This window comes from Salvelinus alpinus, chromosome 30 (genome assembly GCF_045679555.1).
Source record: "Salvelinus alpinus chromosome 30, SLU_Salpinus.1, whole genome shotgun sequence".
NCBI classification, from domain to species: domain Eukaryota; kingdom Metazoa; phylum Chordata; class Actinopteri; order Salmoniformes; family Salmonidae; genus Salvelinus; species Salvelinus alpinus.
Genome location: NC_092115.1, coordinates 33334600 through 33349513, shown reverse-complemented (window position 1 = coordinate 33349513; position 14914 = coordinate 33334600). Strand labels below are relative to the sequence as shown.

The 14914-nt window shown below is 42.5% G+C and overlaps 1 protein-coding gene across 1 annotated transcript in view; it reads right to left on the bottom strand.

The window, feature by feature from the left end:
• Nucleotides 1-14914, bottom strand: part of LOC139560229 (arf-GAP with GTPase, ANK repeat and PH domain-containing protein 3-like) — a 227662-nt gene that overhangs the window by 149684 nt on the left and 63064 nt on the right. The gene's annotated exons all lie outside the window — the stretch shown is intronic.

The window sequence follows — 14914 nt, the reverse complement described above, 5'->3', positions numbered from 1 at the left end:
AAATCCCTGAGCGGTTTCCTTCCTCTCCAGCAACTGAGTTAGGAAGGACACCTGTATCTTCGTAGTGACTGGGTGCATTGATAGACCATCCAAAGCATAATTAATAACTTCACCATGCTCAAAGGGATATTCAATGTTTTTTTCTTCTTCTATCCATCTACCAATAGGTGCCCTTCTTTGCGAAGCATTAGAAAACCCTGGTCTTTGTGGTTTAATCTGTGTTTGAAATTCACTGCTCGACAGAGGGACCTTACAGAAAATTGTACGTGTGGAGAGATGAGGTAGTCTTTCAAAAATCATGTTAAATACTAATATTGCACACAGTGAGTCCATGCAACTTATTATGTGACTTGTTAAACACATTTTTACTCCTGAAGTTATTTATGCTCGCCATAACAAAGGGGTTGAATTCTTATTGACTGAAGACATTTCAGCTTTAAATGTTTTATTAATTTGTAAACATTTTGGAGAAGAAAAAAAATCCACTTTGACATTATGGGTATTGTATTTTTTTTTAATTCAGGTTGTAACACAACAAAAATGTGGAAAAAGTCAAGGTGTGTGAACACTATCTTAAGGCTCTGTAAAATAAGGCGAGCTGAGAACCTCAATGGAATGTGAAGCTAGCAGAGTTCTATCACAGAGAAATCCTACTTCCTGGGGATACAATCTGTGAATAGCACCCTCCTAACCCTTTAGTCAAAGGTTTTCACTGAGTGGAAGGATTAAACTGCCAGTTTAGTTTTATGATTTGCCAGTTTAGTATTATGATAGTATTATCTATCCATCTCATGTGCTACTCATTGAACAGGCTGATCTGATATAACATAATGTGGGTCTAACACTTACACTGCACAATTTATCCCTTTTATATATCCAATACTATACAGTAGGCTATAACTCATAGGCAAAGCCTCAAATCAACCAGCAGACAACATTCTGGTGGTTCCAGGCCATAGATGCTTACAAATGTCTACAACTGTAGTCTAGCAGATGTATGACGTGTTCTCTCCTCGCGACCCTCAGTTTTAAGATGAGTTGAGTCAGTGTGAAAATGACAGACACACGCTGTTCCACTGACAATCAACAGCAGGCTGCTTCCTGGCCGGGTGGGAGAGGAGGGGAGAGGAGACAGCCATGATGAGTAAGAGACTATCAGTATTCAGCATCCCCATTAGCGGCATCATCGTTATGACCCAGAGGAACTACATACAGTGGGGAGAACAAGTATTTGATACACTGCCGATTTTGCAGGTTTTCCTACTTACAAAGCATGTAGAGGTCTGTAATTTTTATCATAGGTACACTTCAACTGTGAGAGACGGAATTTAAAACAAAAATCCAGAAAATCACATTGTATGATTTTTAAGTAATTAATTCGCATTTTATTGCATGACATAAGTATTTGATCACCTACCAACCAGTAAGAATTCCGGCTCTCACAGACCTGTTAGTTTTTCTTTAAGAAGCCCTCCTGTTCTCCACTCATTACCTGTATTAACTGCACCTGTTTGAACTCGTTACCTGTATAAAAGACACCTGTCCACCCACTCAATCAAACAGACTCCAACCTCTCCACAATGGCCAAGACCAGAGAGCTGTGTAAGGACATCAGGGATAAAATTGTAGACCTGCACAAGGCTGGGATGGGCTACAGGACAATAGGTAAGCAGCTTGGTGAGAAGGCAACAACTGTTGGCGCAATTATTAGAAAATGGAAGAAGTTCAAGATGACAGTCAATCACCCTCGGTCTGGGGCTCCATGCAAGATCTCACCTCGTGGGGCATCAATGATCATGAGGAAGGTGAGGGATCAGCCCAGAACTACACGGCAGGACCTGGTCAATGACCTGAAGAGAGCTGGGACCACAGTCTCAAAGAAAACCATTAGTAACACACTACGCCGTCATGGATTAAAATCCTGCAGCGCACGCAAGGTCCCCCTGCTCAAGCCAGCGCATGTCCAGGCCCGTCTGAAGTTTGCCAATGACCATCTGGATGATCCAGAGGAGGAATTGGAGAAGGTCATGTGGTCTGATGAGACAAAAATAGAGCTTTTTGGTCTAAACTCCACTCGCCGTGTTTGGAGGAAGAAGAAGGATTAGTACAACCCCAAGAACACCATCCTAACCGTGAAGCTTGGAGGTGGAAACATCATTCTTTGGGGATGTTTTTCTGCAAAGGGGACAGGACGACTGCACCGTATTGAGGGGAGGATGGATGGGGCCATGCATCGCGAGATCTTGGCCAACAACCTCCTTCCCTCAGTAAGAGCATTGAAGATAGGTCGTGGCTGGGTCTTCCAGCATGGCAACGACCCGAAACACACAGCCAGGGCAACTAAGGAGTGGCTCCGTAAGAAGCATCTCAAGGTCCTGGAGTGGCCTTGCCAGTCTCCAGACCTGAACCCAATAGAAAATCTTTGGAGGGAGCTGAAAGTCCGTATTGCCCAGCGACAGCCCCGAAACCTGAAGGATCTGGAGAAGGTCTGTATGGAGGAGTGGGCCAAAATCCCTGCTGCAGTGTGTGCAAACCTGGTCAAGAACTACAGGAAACGTATGATCTCTGTAATTGCAAACAAAGGTTTCTGTACCAAATATTAAGTTCTGCTTTTCTGATGTATCAAATACTTATGTCATGCAATAAAATGCAAATTAATTACTTAAAAATCATACAATGTGATTTTCTGGATTTTTGTTTTAGATTCCGTCTCTCACAGTTGAAGTGTACCTGTGATAAAAATTACAGACCTCTACATGCTTTGTAAGTAGGAAAACCTGCAAAATCGGCAGTGTATCAAATACTTGTTCTCCCCACGGTATGTACAGACGTTGATCCCTCATGCACTTTGTCTCCTAGCTAATGACTGACCTCACACACCTGTACAGTGGTAGGCTGACTACTGATGGAACCCATACAGTACATTACAATTTTATGAATTTCAGAAACTCAAGGTTACTTTGGAAATCTCGGTTCTCAAAAAATATGAGTGAGACATCTCACTATGGGATTCAGTCCAGGCGGATCACTACTAGGAAGAACCAATCACACAACGTCTGTCGGAGACAGACAGGTTAAGTGGTGAAATAGATGAGCCCCTCCCTCTTTATAAGGCGCCACTCGCCCATCCTCTGGTCATTAAAATGTAAAAAAAAAAAAATGTAGGTCTGATCTCCTTCTGTATTTTATTATTTTCATGACAGGACAGTAGGAAGCAGAGAGAAACAGGTATGTACAGGGAGACAGTGAGGAAGGGCACAGACAGTTGCCGAGCCGAGGCTCAAACCCCCGTCACCAGGGTCGGCAATTGTGGTCGACAGGGTTGGGTAGGTTATTTTCTAAATGTATCCGGTAGTTACTAGTTACCTGTCCAAAATTGTAATCAGTAACGTAACTTGGATTACCCAAACTCAGTAACGTAATCTGATTACCTTCAGTTACTTTTAAGAGGAACTAGAAGAAGAAAAACATGAATATTACCAATTCAACAACATCTATTGCAGGATAAATCAATGTTAAAGTTTACATAGCTGGCCATATATGGATGTTGCATTTTACTTTATGGGTTGGTTACATGGACTTCTTCTAACCCATTGCTTTCTACTACAGATAATAATATGATTAGGCTGTAAGCCTATCTTCAAATTAAAAACCAAAGTCTCAGATTTCCAGTCATTCAAATTAACTTAATACCCCTTGATCTTCAAGAATAGGACTTGGAAATATGGATTAGTTATAAAGTGTTTAATTTGAGCATAACCCCAAAACTAAGGACTTATTAGCTACTCTGTTCTTTATGATTTTCTTGTCATGGAGGACTGATTGGGTTCATTGCGTCGAGATTGAAATAAAATATTGCTCTTGGAATGGCATGCTTTGAGCCCCACCTAGAAGTGCTATTTGCATGTGAAAAATGGATGCCATATGATGCATTTTCTATAGGCCCATTGTTAACATTTTTGTTGGTGACACTTAGACCTTAAACAGTAGCAAATTATCGCGATATCTATCAAAAGTGTGCAAGTTTGAGCATGTGTCCGTTAGGCCTATAAAAAATATGTTCATCAGCACAAATTACATTGAGCAATACAAGTCTGACTCTAGGTCTCCTTAAATTAAACTCATTTTTGACAGTATGGAGCACAATACCATGGAGTTTAGAAGGGTAGAACTCCCACAAACTTTTATTCCATATGCTGGGATCAGTATTATTCAGCTGTTGCAAGAGCACATTTTTCAATGGCTGTCCACTGGTCACAAAATCAATGATTGACAGGCAGACTAAACTTCTTAAATTCAAAAAAAATTCTGTTAAAATACACATATGTGAACAGCCATCCACAACAACCACAATCCATAAGGTGCAAATAGCTCAATGAGACAGCAGCACGTTGATTCACATCAATGCGCTATATAGTTATCAATTATAAGTGATATCCGTATCACTCGTAGGCTACACCACTGCTGTCGTCCTTACCTCCAAGCGTTTATTCAAGTTGGATAATCTTTGGATGCCAACAGCAGTCGCACCATTGGAAGACATGACTTGGACTGTACCCTACAAAAGCTTATTCCTGCTCCTTTCCTGCGATCCATCAAAACGCATTTGGTGTGTAATCATAGTGATCTCTGACTTGTGATGAGACTCGCTCAGGCGGAAACAAACTTAAACGTCCCTTTTCAATGCTGATTTGGATGGCTTTGAGAAAAAGTAATCATCTAGTGTTTCGATAGTATCTGTAATCTGATTACAATATTTTTGCTGGTAACAAAGGATTTCAGTTAGTTTTTTTTTGTAATCCGCACAATAGGTCACAAAACGGGACTAAAGGCTTGGAGACTGGCCGTAGGTGACACGCTCCCTTCATAAAACATCATAACAGAGGATGTTTCTCTACTGTCCGTGGTGTAGTGGAGGGTATACGCCATATACCCACTTATTTTTAAGCAGGCATTGTGTATACTCACTTCCAGTGGTGGAAAAAGTACCCAATTGTCATACTTGAGTAAAAGTAAAGATACCTTAATAGAAAATGGCTCAAGTAAAAGTGAGTCACCCAGTAAAATCCTACTTGAGTAAAAGTCAAAGTGTTTTGTTTTAAATATATTTTAGCATCAAAAGTAAATGTAATTGCTAAAATATAGTTAAGTATCAAAGGTAAAAGAAAAAGTATGATTATTTTCAAATTCCTTATATAAAGCAAACCAGGCAGCATAATTTTGTTTTTTAAATTTACAGATAGCAAGGGGCACGCTCCAACACTCAGACATCATTTACAAATGAAGCATGTGTTAGGTGAGTCTGCCAGATCAGAGGCAGTAGGGATGACCGGGGACGTTCTCTTGATAAGCGTGTGAATTAGACAATTTTTCTGTCTTGCTAACCATTCAAAATGTAACGAGTACTTTTGGGTATCAGGGAAAATGTATGAAGTAACTAAAAAGTACAGAATTTTCTTTAGGAATGTAGTGAAGTAAAAGTAGTCAAAAATATAAATAGTAAAGTAATGTACAGATGCCACCAAAGAATACTTAAGTAGTATTTTCAAGTATTTTAGTCTAATCTCCCAGTCCCTGCCACTGAAAAATCTCCCCACAGCATGATGCTGCCACCAACATGCTTCACCGTAGGGATGGTGCAGGTTTCCTCCAGACGTGACACTAGGCATTCAGGCAAAAGAGTTCAATCTTGGTTTCATCAGAACAGAAAATCTTGTTTCTCATGGACCGAGAGTCCTTTAGATGCCTTTTGGCAAACTACAAGTGGGCTGTCATGTGCCTTTTACTGAGGAGTGGCTTCTGTCTAGCCACTCTACCATAAAGGCCTGATTGGTGGAGCGCTGCAGAGATGGTTGTCCTTCTGGAAGGTTCTCCCATCTCCGTCGGGTTCTTGGTCACCTCCCTGACCAAGGCCTTTCTCCCCTGATTGCTCAGTTTGGCCGGGCGGCCAGCTCTATGAAGAGTCTTGGTGGTTCCAAACTTCTTCCATTTAAGAATAATGGAGTTCACAGTGTTCTTGGGGACCTTCAATGCTGCAGAAATCTTTTGGTGCCCCAGATCTCTGCCTCGACACAATCCTGTCTTGGAGCTCTACGGACAATTCCTTCGACCTCACGGCTTGGTTTTTGCTCTGACATGCACTGTCAACTGTAGGACCTTATATAAACAGGTGTGACTTTCCACATCATGTCCAATCAATTGAATTTACCACAGATGGACTCCAATCAAGTAGTAGAAACATCTCAAGGATGATCAATGGAAACAGGACGCAATTTAAAGTCTCATAGTACTTATAAAGGTATAAAAAATTACAATCTAAAACTTGTTTTACCTTTGTCATTATGGACTATTGTGTTGAGATTGATGCCGAAAAAAAATATTTCATCCATTTTAGAATAAGGCTGTAATGTAACTAAATGTGGAAAAAGGGAAGTGGTCTGAATACTTTCTGAATGCACTGTAAACGACGTTTCAGTTAATAAGGTTCATGGAACAGATCATAATGTTTAGCTTAAAATGTTGATGAACTATTATTTCTTCATATATTAGGCACAGCAATGTACTGATGGTGGTAGACCTTCGCGTGAATGTTCCAAGGTGAAAACATGTTTTTAGACATTTTTGCAAATGTATTGAAAATGAAATACAGAAATATCTAATTTACATAAGTATTCACACCCCTGAGTCAATACATGTTTAACAGCGATTACAGCTGTGATTCTTTCAGGGTAAGTCTAAGAACTTTGCACACCTGGATTGTACAATATTTGCACATTATTCTTTTTACATTTCTTCAAGCTCTATCAAGTTGGTTGTTGATCACTGCTAGACAGCCACTGTCAAGTCTTGCAATAGATTTAAGTCATAACTGTAACTAGGACACTCAGGATGATTCTTGGTAAGCAACTCCAGTGTATATTTGACCATGTGTTTTAGGTTACTGTCCTGCTGAAAGGTGAATTTGTCTCCCAGTGTCTGTTGGAAAGTAGACAACCAGGTTTTCCTCTACGATTTTGCCTTTGCTTAGCTCTATTACGTTTATTTTTATCCTAAAAAAACCTCCCTAGTTCTTGTCGATGACAAGCACACCCATAACATGATGCAGCCACCACCATGCTTGAAAATATGATGAGTGGTACTCAGTGATGTGTACCACGGTTCTCTCATGCAATTTTATAGCATAGCCTATAGAAAAGTTGCACAACATGGGCTTACAGGAACACTCATTCCATGCATCAACCAGCTATGAGAAGCTGGCTCTCGCTGCACAACAGGTGACCTTATTCCATTCAAACTCTGAATGCCAGGGCGCTCAAGAAGTGTTTGATTAGATATTCAATAGCGTTTGCATTGATGTCAGACTGATTAGAGGGACAATAGAGCCCTGAGTACCAGGCCATCAGCTACCAACAAAGGCATCAGAGCCCAGTTTTGGAGAAGCCTAGTTGCCATGACTCAACAGTCACGTGGAAATTGACTGAGGTCATGACTCGTGACTGCCAATGTGGCGGTAATACGGTCACTGTAACAGCCCTAGTGAGGACCACACTGTTTACTATTCTTCCCTCGTGGACTGCACCCCATCCTGGGAAGCATGCGTCTGTCGTCACCACCTTCCTCATTGAAAAACAGCTTATATTTCAAAGCCATCAGACTGTTAAATAGCCATCACTAGCCAGCTATCACCCGGTTACTCAACCCGGCACCTTAGAGGCTGCTGCCCTATATACATAGACATGGAATAATTGGTGACTTTAATAATGGAACACTAGTCACTTTAATAATGATGTTTACATACTGCTTTACTCATTTCATATGTATATACTGTATTCTATTCTACTGTATTTTAGTCAATGGCACTCCGACATTGCTCGTCCTAATATTTACATATTTCTTTACTTTAGATGTGTGTGTATTGTTGTGAATTATTAGATATTACTGCACTGTTGGAGCTAGGAACACAAGCATTTTGCTACACCCGCAATAACATCTGCTAACTATGTGTATGTGACCAATAAGATGTGATTTTTCTTTTTTTCTTTTTTAAAATAAATTTTATCCCCTTTTCTCCCCAATTTTCGTGGTATCCAATCGCTAGTAATTACTATCTTGTCTCATCGCTACAACTCCCGTACGGGCTCGGGAGAGACGAAGGTCGAAAGCCACGCGTCCTCCGAAGCACAACCCAACCAAGCCGCACTGCTTCTTAACACAGCGCGCCTCCAACCCGGAAGCCAGCCGCACCAATGTGTCGGAGGAAACACCGTGCACCTGGCCCCCTTGGTTAGCGCGCACTGCCCGCCACAGGAGTCGCTGGAGCGCGATGAGACAAGGATATCCCTACCGGCCAAACCCTCCCTAACCCGGACGACGCTAGCCCAATTGTGCGTCGCCTCACGGACCTCCCGGTCGCGGCCGGCTGCGACAGAGCCTGGGCGCGAACCCAGAGACTCTGGTGGCGCAGCTAGCACTGCGATGCAGTGCCCTAGACCACTGCGCCACCCGGGAGGCCCTAATAAGATGTGATTTGATACTACCCCTAGCGGAAGTTCTAGGGGCTTTTCCTGTGATGCAGAGCCGAGAGACATTCTGAGGTTACTGCTATCTTTAGATTGAGGTGACGTTGTGTACGTCGTAATGCGGCCGTTCAATAGTGTAGCCCGATAAGAGAGAGAATCCAGCTTGATGTCTTGGTATTCGATTCCGTATGGGCACCAAACAGATCTTTATCTGGTTTTATCTACCGTGTCTCACACTGCTTGCTCCTGTGACGGGGAGCAAAGCAGGTAATCGTTTATGTAGGGGGAGACTTAGTCCCCTGATTCGCAGAGGTGCTAGAGCCGCCTCCACACTTGCTGAATGTCAGCGGAACATGTTAGCCCACGCTGCAAGGCTTTAGGTTACTCGATAGCTAGCCCATGCGATGCTAGCTACTACTGGAGACTAGAAAAACAAAATTCTACTTGAAATAAAACTTTCCTTTCGGTCAGTACTCATAGCCACGTGTGGGTAGACCATGTCTGAGTGGGTAGACCATTTCAGATTGTCATTGATGTGTACCCCGAGGAACATGAAGCTTTTCACCCTCTCCACAGCCGCCCGTCGATGTGGATGAGTGCGTGCTCCCTCTGCCGTCTCCTGAAGTCCACGATCAGCTCATCTGTTTTGTTGACGTTGAGGGAAGAGGTTATTTTCACCCTTCCGCCAGGGACCTCATTTCTTTCCTGTAGGCTGTCTTGTCATTGTTGGTAATCAGGCTGTTACCACTGTTAGGTCAACTACAAACTTGATTATTGAGTTGGAGTGCATACGTGGCCATGCAGTCATGGGTGAACAGAGAGTGCAGGAGGGGGCTGAGCACACACCCTTGTGGGGCCCGTGTTGAGGATCAGAGTAGTGGAGGTGTTGTTGCCCATCTTCACCACCTGGGGGCGGCCCATTACAGGGGCAAGTTGCACAGGGAAAGGTTCAGACCCAAGGCCCCAAGCTTAATGATGAGCTTGGAGGGTACTATGTTATTGAAGGCTGAGCTGTAGTCAATGAACAACATTTTCTTAATGATTTTACCTTTATTTAACTAGGCAAGTCAGTTAAGAACAAATTCTTATTTTCATTGACAGCCTAGGAACAGTGGGTTAACTGCCTTGTTCAGGGGCAGAACGACAGATGTTTACCTTGTCAGCTCGGGGATTCCATCTTGCAACCTTTCGGTTACTAGTCAAACGCTCTAACCACTAGGCTACCTGCCGCCCCATTCTTACATAGGTATTCCTCTTGTCCAGATGGGATAGAGCAGTGTACAGTGCAATGGCGATTGCATCATCCGTGGATCTATTGGGGCAGTATGCAGGTCTAGGGTGTCAGGTAAGGTGGAGGTGACATGATCCTTAACTAGCCTCTCAAAGCACTTCATGATGACAGAAGTGAGTGCTACGGGGTAAAAAAAATTATTCCTGTCCCTTCTGTTCATTTTTTTCCTGTACTGATCTCGCAATAGTTCTATAACCCCTGAACTTTCCTGTCCATTCCCGATAAAAGTCAGTCTCGTCCCGTGCTCATTTTTGCACGCAGAAATATGAAGGCTATTGTGTTTGTTAAGGAAGTGTTAAAAATAATTTCAGTAATGCAATAAGTGATACGTGGTTGTCTTAACTATTTTCGTTAAATGCACTGACTGTAGGCGTGAGTTGCCTGGATAAGAGTGTATGTATCTACCTAAATGTAGATTGATTTAGGCTGGAGGATGAGGACAGAGATCCCAGCAGGCTTGACAGTAACGTTGTTAGGAGTAGAGCAGCTATGCCGCTTCAGGTCGCTTGTCCCACTTTCCCGGTTAGTAGCCTATTTGATTAAAGCATTTTTTACAGCATTTAAAACATCGCTCTATCCTTAGCTCTAATGTTAATGATGGGTCCTTGGCTGCAACAAGACATTGCAAATCCTCTATTGAAGTCTTCTTCATTTAGCCTACTAATGTAGGTTGGCATCTGAGGTAGCGTAGTGACTGGCTACAACTGGAGTGAAGCGCAAGAGTGAGTCAACGGAAGGGGGGTAATACATTTTTTATATATATTTTTTTAAGTAAACTATATTAGGCCTAGGCTACACAGTTGTTTTTATGAAATGTTCCACCCATTACATATTTATACTGAAAAAAACTCACCTTTACAACTATTCCTGTACTGCCCGTTGATGTAGACTGTTGATCCTGTCCCGAACTTGACTCTAGAACTTCACTCCCATTCCTGCCAGAATCCCACAAAACCCACGGGAGTCCTGTTCCCATGTCAACCTCTACTATTGGATGATAGCAATTTAGTTCAGTTACCTTCGCTTTCTTGGGTACAGGAACAATGGTGGACATCTTGAAGCAAGTGGGGACAACAGACTGCAATAGGGAGAGATGGAATATGTCCGTAAACACTCCAGCCAGCTGGTTTAGGGATGTCGTCTGGGCCAGCAGCCTTGCGAGGGTTAACATGCTTAAACATTTCTTACTCACGTTGGCCACGGAGAATGAGAGCTCACAGTCTATGGGAGCGGCCCGCGTCCTCGGCACTATGTTAACCTGAAAGCGGGGCTAAGAAGATATTTAACTTGTCTGCCGGAAGCAAGACGTCGGTGTCTGCGACGTAGCTGGTTTTCCCTATGTAATCCATGATCGTCTGGAGTCCCTGCTACATATGTTTGGTGTCTATCGTTTTGCCTGTTTGATTGCCTTACGGATGGCATAACTGGACTGTTTGTATTCAACTATATAACCAGTCACCTTGCCGTGGTTAAATGCGGTGGTTTGAGCTTTCAGTTTTGCCCGAATGTTGCCATCTATCCACATTTTGGGGTTTGAATAGGTTTTAATCGTCACAGTGGGAAGAACACCCGATTCTAGGTCGTGTGAACAAAAGGACTTGAGTTCCTGTATGTTACCACAATCACACCACGAGCAGTTAATTGTGAAACATACACCTCCGCCTTTCTTCCCGGAGAGTTCTTTATTCCTACCTGCACAATGTACTGAGAACCCAGCTGAATGTATGGACGGGGACAGTACATCTAGAGAGAGCCATGATTCCATGAAAGAGAGTATGTTACAGTCCCTGATGTCTCTTTGGAAGGAGATTCTCGCCCTGAGCTCGTCTACTTTATTGTCCAGGGACTGAACATTAGCGAGTAATATACTCTGAAAAAAGTCCAATCTGAAAACCTCTTCTTTCGCCGGCGGCGTCTTGGAGCAGCCTCTGGGATAAGTTCAATCGCCTTGGGGGGTATGAACAAAGGATCCAATTCAGGAAATGTGTATTGCTGGTGAGTTACCACCGCTCTGATATCCAAAAGTTCTTCCTGGCTGTATGTAATAATGCAAAAAACTTTCTCGGCTAATAATGTGAGAAGAAAAATATAAAAAATATAAATAATAATAATATTAATAATGCAAGGTTGCTTAGACATGGCCGCTCTGTTTCTGGTTCCTATCAGCGCCATCTTGCATTTAATGAGTGTGTTTCCTCCTCATCCTCCTACACTACAGCAATATGTGCATCAAACACTACTCACACACACATTCCCACACAGTGTACAGCCAACAATTCTCCACCCAGACAAACCCACCCACGCACACAGCACCAAAATATAAACAAATCTCTACCCCTAACCTACCAATCTGGAGGAAATAAAAGATCAACTGGGTCATTGATTGCACACTGACAGCTCAATTCAATAATCAATGTGGCAGACTTATTAATATAATTCTGTCCGTTGTACATTTACACAGAATTAATGTAGGCACATGAATAAGTAAAAAGACCAATAAACAGAGACAGTCACACACAGCAGAAGGGGGCTACAGAGCAAAGTTTAGGATAATGATGCTTGCAGTAGTGATATCGAGCGTGGGTGTGTGTGGCTTTTTAAAATTCAGCTGCACTACAGACTAGCGTTCATCACAATTCTTCCACTGCAGAGAAAATTAGAGGTTTGAGGAAGTCTGTGGGAGGCTGATGCCGGAGAGAAGAAATTCCAGACGCTTCTCTGTCTCTGAAACATGCTTAGATTTGAATGTGTATTTAGTATTGTGTGTGTATTAGTGTATATGTACTGTTCTTGAGCGGATAGATGCATAGGTGGGGGGGGGGGGGGGCTTGACTCGGCGCCCAAACTCCGTCTTCATAACCATCAAACCACCACACTCTGTGCTTACTGTGTCAGCTGATTATATTCAGTACCATATCTACAGTTCTGGGTTGGTTAAGAACATGTTTATCTCACTAAGAAGAACAAGACAAAAATCTGTGTTGTTTTTAAGAGAGAGAAGGGTTCAAATCTCCTTGAATGCTTGGTTGGTTGAGGCTGAGGACTGGAGCCTGATGGTGAGGTGAGGCTTTCGGCTGGTCTATGGAGGGAAGCTGCTAGAACAGCCAAAGGACGGGGGAGGATTCAATCTTGAATGCACAGTATTCACAGCTTTGCCTGCGTGGGCTGGTGGCTCCCAGTCCTCCTCCTCCTCGCTACACTACAGCACTTAGGTAAGTTATTTTTTTAGGTGTGTGTGTGTGTGTTCACCTCGTCCTCCTCCTCCTCCTCGCTACACTACCGGCCCCGCTTCAAATCAAAGCCTCTTAGAAGAGTGAGACAGAGAAACACACAGAGAGAGAAAGAAAGAAAATCCTCAAACAACATTCTCAGCCATGTGTGGGGATGAAGAAATAACATTATTTTGAAATCAAAGGTTCTTCACACCAAAACATTATGTTGAGGCCTTCACCTTCAGATGCTACTGAGAAATAATGATGTGAAATACCTTTCCTTTTCTATCAATGCCCTGTGAGGTATGATGATTTGGGCGGTAACCATTGACAACCCTGACCTTCACATGAATGTTGTGAGTTCGGACACTGGTCCAATGTATTCTCAGCGTACAGCATTTCAAACATATTGAGTCACAGCACACCAGCGGATATGAAATGTGTTTAAGGCTGTTCCTCTTAAATAAAAACGTTCTGTCACAACAACATTTATTGATGCCCTTCCCTTTCTGACAGCTAGCAATGTTTCCTACCTATAGTACAGCTAACCAACCAACTGACTAATGAATGAGATATATATATATATAATAATCTCTGTCTCTTTCAATCCCATTCAAGGTTTCAGTGATGCCTGAAAAGGACGCCCGGAATAGCTGTGCGAGCATATTTTGTCTGTGTCCCTGTGCCGTGCTTTGCCACCCACCCACACATGTCAAGACAATGAGCTGGGTGCATCATTATGTTAGCTGACAACAGTGTTCACAACCCGTGCTGAGTTGCGGCTAGGGTTGGGCTGTATGCAGATTTTCAAACCGTTCCTGTACCATACCGGTGTATACGGTATTAACGGCAGTGCACACAACTGCCGCTATTTCCCCAAAATGTTTTAATTATTATTACAATTATAATTTATTTATACACACACATACTATATATATATATATATATATATAAAAAGTTTGGACACACCTACTCATTCAAGGGTTTTTCTTTATTTTACTATTTTCTACATTGTAAAATAATAGTGAAGACATCAAAACTATGAAATAACACACATGGAAACATGTAGTAACAAAAAAAAAGTGTTAAACAAATCATAATATATTTTAGATTCCTTAAATTAGCCACCCTTTGCCTTGATGACAGCGTCGCACACTCTTGGCATTCTCTCAACCAGCTTCATGAGGTAGTCACCTGGAATGCATTTCAATTAACAGGTGTGCCTTCTTAAAAGTTAATTTGTGGAATTTCTTTCCTTATTAATGCGTTTGAGTTGTGGTGTGACAAGGTAGCGGTGGTATACAGAAGATAGTCTTATTTGGTAAAAGACCAAGTCAATATCATGGCACAAACAGCTCAAATAAGCAAAGAGAAACGACAGTCCATCATTACTTTAAGACATGAAGGTCAGTCAATCCGGAACATTTCAAGAACTTTTAAAGTTTCTTCAAGGGCAGTCGCAAAAACCATCAAGCGCTATGATGAAACTGGCTTTCGTGAAGACCGCCACAGGAAAGGAAGACACAAAGTTACCTCTGCCGCAGAGAATAAGTTCATTAGAGTTACCAGACTCAGAAATGGCAGCCCAAATAAATGCTTCAGAGTTCAAGTAACAGACACATCAACATCAACTGTTCAGAGGAGACCAAGTGAATCAGGCCTTCATGGTCGAATTGCTGCAAAGAAACCACTACTAAGGACACCAATAAGAAGAAATGACTTGATTGGGCCAAGAAACACGAGCAATGGACATGAGACCGGTGGAAATCTGTCCTTTGGTCCAAATTTGACATTTTTGTTTCGACCTCCGTGTCTTTGTGAGACGTAGAGTAGGTGAACGGATGACCTCCACATGTGAAGCATGGATGAAGAGTTGTGATGGTGTGGGGGTG